General features: G+C 40.5%; 1 long non-coding RNA gene across 1 annotated transcript; it reads left to right on the forward strand.

Annotated features, from left to right (window-relative positions):
• The first annotated feature begins 4,027 nt into the window (after positions 1 to 4,027).
• LOC112430111 (uncharacterized) lies at positions 4,028 to 7,449 on the forward strand. The gene is made up of 4 exons (XR_013095013.1): positions 4,028 to 4,606; positions 4,745 to 5,116; positions 5,230 to 5,263; positions 7,025 to 7,449. It is a non-coding gene; the product is annotated as an uncharacterized LOC112430111 (long non-coding RNA).
• The last annotated feature ends 902 nt before the right edge of the window (positions 7,450 to 8,351 follow it).

The raw sequence follows: 8,351 nt of genomic DNA on the forward strand, positions 1-8,351 counted from the left end.
TTGGATGAGGTCTGTCCTGAGTTCCTGAAGGCTCTGGATGTTATAGGACTGTCCTGGTTGACACGCATCTACAATGTTGCGTGGAGATCAGGGGTAGTACCTCTGGACTGGCAGACCGGGGTGGTGGTCCCCATTTTCAAGAAGGGGGACCGCAGGGTGTGTTCCAACTACAGGGGGATCACACTCCTCAGCCTCCCTGGGAAAGTTCGTCCATTAGTCGAACCTGGACTGGAGGAACATGTGGTTTTCCTCCTGGTCGTGGAACACTGGATCAGGTCTTTATCCTCTCGAGGATACTTGAAGGGGCATGGGAGTTTGTCCAACCAGTCCACATGTCTTTGTGTTTTGTCGACTGTGTCCCTCAGGGTGTATTGTGGGAGGTGCTGTGGGAGTATGGGGTGTTTGGCCAATTGCTACAGGCCAACAGTTGCAAGAGCTTGGTCCGCATAGCTGGCAATAACTTGGACTCATTCCCGGTGCGTGATGGGCTCCGCCAGGGCTGCCCTTTGTCACTGATGCTGTTCATAATCTTTATGGACAGAATTTCTAAGCGCAGCCAAGTGTTGAAAGGCTTTCACTTGGGTGGTCTGAGAATGTCATTTCTGCTTTTTGCAGATGATGTGGTTCTGTGGGCATCATCGGTTGATGCCTTCCAGCTCGCAGCTGAGTGTGAATGAGGATCAGCACCTCCAAATCAGAGGCCATGATTCTCAGCCGGAAAGAGAACCTTGAGAACCTTTTCCGGCTCAGAGACGAGTTCCTGCCCCAAATAAAGGAGTTTAAGTATCTTGGGGTCTTGTTCACAAGTGATGGGAGAAGGGAGCCGGAGATCGACAGATGGATTGGTGCTGCAACTGCAGTGATGCGGACGCTTTACCGGTCCGTCATGGTGAAGAGAGAGCTGAGCGATTATGAGCTGTGAGTAGTGACCGAAAGAGCGAGATCACGCATACAAGTGGTGGAAATGGGCTTACCCTGAAGGGTGCCTGGACTCTCCCTTAGAGAAGGGAGAGTCAAAAGGAGTCAGTTGAGATGGTTTGGGCATCTGACAAGGATGTCTCCTGGGTGCCTCCTGGGTGAGGTGTTCCAGGTATGTCCCACTGGGAGGAGGCCCGGTGACACGCTGGAGAGATTATATCTCTCGGCTGGCATGGGAACGCCTTGGTGTTCCCCCGGACAAGCTGGAGGAGGTGGCTGAGGAGAGGGAGGTCTGGGCTTCTCTGCTTAGGCTGCTGCCCCTGCAACCCGGCCCTGGATAAGCTGAAGAAGATGGATGGATGGATGGATGGATGGATGGATGGATGGATGGATGGTGTGAACATGGTAAGAAATGGACTGGTAATTAGAGTAAGCAGTCAAAAATGATATGAGAGTAAAGAAAAAATGGCAGGAAGTGAATTGATGCAAAGTTGAAAACTTTGTGGAAGAATGAATTATAATGTGAATTTCATTTTGGAAAACATGTATACCATGTGCTCTGAACTAACGAGTAGAGAGACCATCCAGTTTATCATCAGTGCTCAGTTACAAAATCCTGCATCTCTGATTGTGTCAGAGTTTGTGAGTGCCTATGAAACTGGCAGATCTGACATTCATTTTGCACATGTTGTATCTCTGTAACCATCAGTGCTCTAACGTATATACGAATAGATTTTAGGACAACATGTGCTTCCATTTTCATATCTTTTTTTCAGAAGTGACAAAGTCTCAAGGACATTAAACCACAAGCGAAAGTCTGAAGTATGATTTTAGAAGGTCACAAAACACTGACAGTCAGAATTTCCTAAAGAAACCCACCTGAAGGATTAATAAAGTCCTATCTAATCTAATCTAATCTAATCTAATCTAATCTAATCTAGTCTAGTCTAATCTAGTCTAATCTAATCTAATCTAATATCTTTTTCTCAGTTACTATATTTTTACATGCATTTTTAGGCTTCTTTGATTTAAAAACGAAAGCCACAGTGGGTCCACCAGACCTAGAAACATTTGCTGTAACAAAAAACATGGACACTACTAATTTGCATGAAATACAGGAAACATTTGTCTTCTTGTGCTGTTGTGGTTGCCCCTTTTTCTCGGTAACACCATCTCCAAACCATACATCACAGCTGGTCTCACTGCCATCTTGTAAACTTTCACTTCCCCTCTTCTCTTCACCCTGTACACCTCTGACTTCTGCTACAACTCTGAATTATGCCATATTCAGAAGTTTGCAGATGACACGGCCATCATGGGGTGTATCTGGGATGATCAGGAAGAGGAGTACAGAAGTCTGGTGAGGAACTTTGTCGCATGGAGTCACACAAACCACCTGCAACTCAACACCTCAAAGACTAAGGAACTGGTTGTGGACTTCGGGAGGTCCAGAGAAGGTCCACTGCCGGTTCAGATAGAGGGGGAGGAGGTGGTCAACAAGTACAAGTACCTCGGGCTGTGGGTGGACAATAAACTGGACTGGTCATGCAACACAGAGCACCTGTATAAAAAAGCCCAAAGCCGACTGTACTTCCTCAGGAGGCTGAGGTCTTTTAACATCTGCAGGAAGCTCCTGAGGATGTTTTACCAGTCGGTGGTTGCTGGAGTACTTTTCTATGCTGTGGTGTGCTGGGGGAGCAGCACAGCAAAGAGGGACTCATCCAGGCTGGAGAAACTGATCAGGAGGGCTAGCTCTGTGGTCGGCATGAAGCTGGACACTCTGGTGACAGTGGCAGAGAAAAGGACATTAAAGAAACTGCTGGACATTATGAACAATGCTGGGCATCCTCTGCACACGGCCATAAACAATCAGAAGAGTCTGTTCAGTGACAGGTTGCTTCTCCCCAAGACAAGAACTAACAGACTTAAAAACTCCTTTGTCCCACACGCCATCAGACTGTTTAACTCCTCTCTGGAGGGGAGAGGGAGGGGAAACAGGAGGACAAAGGAGGGGGGAACAACTAAGCTGTAGTGCCTCTTCACCTCACTGTGCAATACCTTTTGTGCAATACTTTTGTAAATAGTCAACAGTGCAATAGACTCAATACTTGAAATGTGCAATTCACTTGTATTTTTATTTTTTATTCCTATTTATTCTATTTATCCCCTTTGTATATTTTATTTATATTTGTCTCTGTATTTATATATGTGTGTGTGTGTGTGTGTGTGTGTGTGTGTGTGTGTGTGTGTGTGTGTGTGTGTGTGTGTGTGTGTGTGTGTGTGTGTGTGTATATATATATATATAACAATTCTGTAACTGTAACTTCGGTCGTTGCTGTGCTTTTTGGAAGTCGAATTTCCCAGAGGAACCCACCCGAGGGATTAATAAAGTTCTATCTTATCTTATCTTATCTTATCTTACTTGTTCTGCCACAAATCACCCCTGGCAGTCATCTCCACCCACTCCACCCTGCTTGCATTCTTTTTCTTCTTCACCTCTCTTGTTCATGTTTGCTTGACATTTTTTGTTTCAACACTGAATAAAAAAGTTGGTTGTGCCATTTCCATCTCTTTACAGTAGACTCCACAGGCTGTGGTGACTAAATTGTGTTAACCACACGTTTTAACATCTCATGACATAAATAACATAAATTCACTTTGTATCTGTAACACTCTACATTTCAAACTGTGGAGATTTTTCGTTGTTAGTCATAATGCAGTTGAAAAAATAAACTGATAAAAAAAACAGAAATGTTATGAAGCCTGGATTATGATAACTAACGGAATCTAAGACCAAATTACTTTATTTAAATGAGTGTTAGTACCTCATAGTACCTAATACTCAGTATTTGTTGTGCTGATAGAATTCATCATTCCAAGTCATTCATCAAAAAACCTGTCGTGCCACACAACCTCATCATAGTATAAAGTGTTTGGGAAACATGAAATTTGTTGACACCACATTGGAAACGTTTTGAACAGAGTGCTGTTTAAACTCCTTCTCATGACGTCACGTTGCGTTTGCATCCTGCCACCTGTAGGAGCAGCACTCGTGGTTCTTATGTGAGGGTGGGAGCAGAGAGCTCATATCATCACTTTGACTGGAGGACTTGCTCACTTCACAGCTGCTATAGGACTGAGATATTAAGCTGAATTTCAAAGAGACTGTGATACTTGGTGTGAAAAGCAGGAAATATTTCTTTTTGTCTTGTGTCTGTAATTTTACAGGTCAGAAGCTGCAGCCTCAGCAGGCACCGAACTGCTCAAGATGTTGAATAAACTCCTGCAATATGTCCGTAGTGGAAAAATCGGCACCACTGGCACAGGCTTTGGGATTTTCTTCGCATTTATGTATCTGCAAGCCAAGATGTGCGCTTGCTCAGGCCACACTTTTGATTGCAATGAAATGGTGGTCGTGCCTGTTTTTTTAGTATTTTTCCTGGTGCTCCTGATAGACCAGACATTTCGGAGCACAGCGGACCATCCATCCACGTTTTTATGCATTGTACTCAAGCGCGTTATCAGAGCGTTTCTAATCAGTCTGCTGTGGATTGTAGCTGTGTTGCTTTTCACAGACTGGTATAGTTGCTGTACCACTGATGAAAAAAAGAGGAAGCTGTTCTGCGAACCTGAGGGTCTCACGGCTGATGAAACAGCTCAAATAACTGAGCTGCAAATGAAGTCAAAGGTGAGGATGTGCATATGTACTCAGTGAATATGTAATGTTATTGTACTGTTACGTTTTCTTTTTAATTTATGAAAGTATAATAAATACACAGACACATTAATGCTGTTATATTTTGCATGTTTGTTGCTTCTTTTTCAGCTTGCTGCTTACTCTCTGCTCCTCAGCATGACTGTTGTCGCTTTCTTCATGACTTGGAGTGGGTGGAGAAAATGGTTTGAAGAAAAATACAGTTGGTGCAACAAGAAAACTTTTTACTACAAACTGATTTTGGAAGAAGAGAAAAAGGTTCTGGAGGAGCTTTTGAGGAAAGAAGCAAATGAAACTCTGACTAAAGAAATCACGAGCAACATAAAAAGGAAAGACTGGGACGGCTGTTTAAATGTTGCTCAACAAATGATCAATAAAGCAAAACATCAAAAACCAGAAGCAACCAACCAGCAGATCAACTGGATCAGTGAGGGGAGCTCCAGCAGAGGGGGGCAGCATCATCAAGCAGCACCACATCAGCAGGTAAAAGGCTCTGTTATATACAGATGTTACAGCTGCCAGACTCAGTCAGGGGCGTCAGACTCAATCACTGAAAGAGCACATTTTTTTTATTCATTCATAACATTATTTTGCAGGCACAAAAGTATGAACTTCAAGCACTGTCACGAGGTAAATACACCCACAATCCTCATTTCACCTTACAGCTTTCTTGACATCACTTAACTTCCCTTTTACTGTGATAATTCAAAAAAACCAGACACTTCATTATGTTTCTTCAGTGATGTGAAGACGGTGATCTGCACATTTGCCCCCCGAGGTCTCTGCTGTACCTGTCTTCACTAAAACTGTTGCATATCAAGTGCTTATTTTTTGCTGGTTTTACATTTACAAAACTATCATAATGACACAACAGACAGTAAATTTCTAAACTGAGCCAAAAGCTGTGATTCAGCTTAGACATGAACTTTAAACTGATCTGTTATTAGAAATTTATAGTTTATTCAATAAAAGCAATAAGTGGTGAACCAGCGTATTTATCATCCTATTTGAATTAATGAAGGATGAACTCATTTTAACGTTACACTTTTTAATAATTAGAGTTCAATTTAACCACTTTATAGTGTTTTTGTATTGTGGAAAGAAGTCAGAGAACCGATGTATTCTGGAGTTGTCCAAACAGACAAACTCCACACAGAAAGGCCGCAGCCACGTTTGAATCTTGCTCCTGTGAGGTGACAGTGCTAACTACTGCGACGCCCTGCCAGCCTGTCTCAGATCTCCAGTCCATGTCAAGGCACCTTCTGCTCCCTGTCCCCTTGAACTTTGTGGATGTAGAGTTTCACAGTTTCATGATTCCGTAAAATTTGTAAAATGTATTTTCCTTTATTTGACCCAAACTCAGTATCTCAGTAGCTACAGGTAAAATTTGACTGGCACAGCCTCAATGTAAAAAAAAAAATGTAGTATTTGGAAAAACAAATAAAAGTATAAAAGTTTTAAATAATTTATTGTTTATGTATTTTGGGTCACTTCAAGTAATCAAATTTCAAGTTAAAAAAAATGAAATTTAGGGTGTTTGCTGCTGTTAAATGTCAAAATGGGTCAAATTCAACCTGAATAGTATATATGGGTTAAACTTCTCTGTATGAAGCTTTAGACACATAACAAACTGATGAGTCATGTGTTGGATGGATACGTGACGATGTGAATATCTGAGTGAAAACGAGCCCTAAATTACTTTAAAAATCTAAAATGGGATTAGATGTAGTCTAAAGGGGATTTTTAAATGCAGACTGTCTGTGTCCTGAACATTTCAAGTAGGAACTTGTTCACAGAAAGACATTCAGTCATTTAAATTATGTTAAACAACAATTTTAATGCTGCAGTTTTTAAAAATTTGGGCTGTACCTCAATATCTTTCACTGAAAATCACCTAAATGGTCACTCACAGGCCAATTGCATAGCAAGAACATGAATAACAATCATTAATTCAGACTAAATCAGGCTCAGATGCAGTTCTGATTCTGGTCATTCTGGTCTTTTCCCATCCAGATCAGATTTTAGATCTGCTCACAGTGGCTGTTAAATAAAGCTTTTAATCTCCTATTGCTGTTTTTTTCAATTAAACATCACCATCTGTTCAATTCCTCAGTGAACAAAGTCAGAACTCTGTTTGTTGCACACACTGCCTGGAATCGGGCCCAGAAGTAAGAACAGGCTATAAGTACAATTTTGTCCCAGTAAAAACTAACGATTCCTCGGGTTGTGTGTGTATTGTGTTTTATTTTAATTGTTTTAATTTTTCAAGTCCGGTTTAATTTGATTCTGTTAAGACCCAAGTTTAGTTTTCAGTCTAGTTCTTACTGTAATAACTTTGTTCTTTATAGACACAATTTGTTTTCTGACAAAAATGTTTTTTCTGTCCGATAGAGATCAGAGACAGCGAACCATTATTTAATGAAACCTCTTGAAAGAGGATTAAGAGAGGCAGCTAAAGAATCAATGCAAGTGACCACAAGAAATCATGCCCATCCAGCAGTCCAGTTTCTGAAGCTTACCTGGGTTCAGGTGTTGGGTGCAGCAGTCTAAGCAGAGACACCCAGACCTCCTTTTCCTTTGCAGCTTCCTGCACCAGAGGCCCAGTCTCTCTTTATACAGTCTTTGTCAGACTATGTAAAGCGTCCATTCTGTGTTGTTGCTGTTTGTAATGATAAATCTAAAGAATTTTTTTTATTATGCTTTATTGTGTCTGTTGCCTATTGACAATTCAGCTTTCACATTAATAAATATGCAAACTGAGTGCTGTAAATACAAAATATTCATCAAAATAAATTCTTCTGCAAAAAAAAGTCATACCATTTGATATTTTGTTGGTCCACCTTAAGCTCTGATAATAGCACATTGTTCCCGTGACATTGTTTTGATAGCTAATGTGGTGTCATTTTACGCAAAGATGGCAAAATTGGACTGCTACATGATTTTTGGGGGGAACATAGTTTTCAGTTTTCAGTTTTATTTGTCATATGCAAGTTAGCACAGGGTCAACATTGCAATGAAATGTGTTTGACGAGCAGCAGTCACTCAGCAGCATGATACAGTAGGAGAAAATATAATAAAATAAAATAAAATAATAAAGAAAATAGAAAAATAGTAAGGAGCAAAATATTAGAGAGACATGGTAAAAGAGAAAAGATGACTAAATATATATATATGTATCTATAAATATAAATATATGTACACTAGTGATTAAATAAGAAAATCTTGAAAAGAAATATGACGGGAGGGCAGATGGGATATTGCACAGGAATGAGCAGCAGAAAATTACAGTATTACATAGAATTGGTGAACCTAGATCTCCAATCCATCTCTTACCTATTTCTCTAAGTTATTTAATATGCAATAATGTTAAAATTGTGCTTTTTAGACTTTTTTTTCATGACTGCACAGGAAGAAATAAGTCTGCTACCTCAGTTTTTTGAATAAATATGAAAGTCTAAAGAAATTAAAACTGTACATCCAGCAGTGGACTGCTACATAATGTGAACCTGTATGTGTCTGCCGTGAAGTCATCACTGAGAGCTTGGAAAACTCAAGCAGTCAACCCACCAACCCAAGCACGAGAACACAAACTGACTGGGTTTAGCATGCATACAAAAACTGTACCAGAGTAATGAAGTACTTTAGCTTTCACTTGGTTTTTTTGTTTGTTTGTTTTTGTAGTTTTCTTATTATTTGATTTGATTGTTTAAAAAATATA

Source organism: Maylandia zebra, linkage group LG20 (assembly GCF_041146795.1).
Source record: "Maylandia zebra isolate NMK-2024a linkage group LG20, Mzebra_GT3a, whole genome shotgun sequence".
NCBI lineage: Eukaryota > Metazoa > Chordata > Actinopteri > Cichliformes > Cichlidae > Maylandia > Maylandia zebra.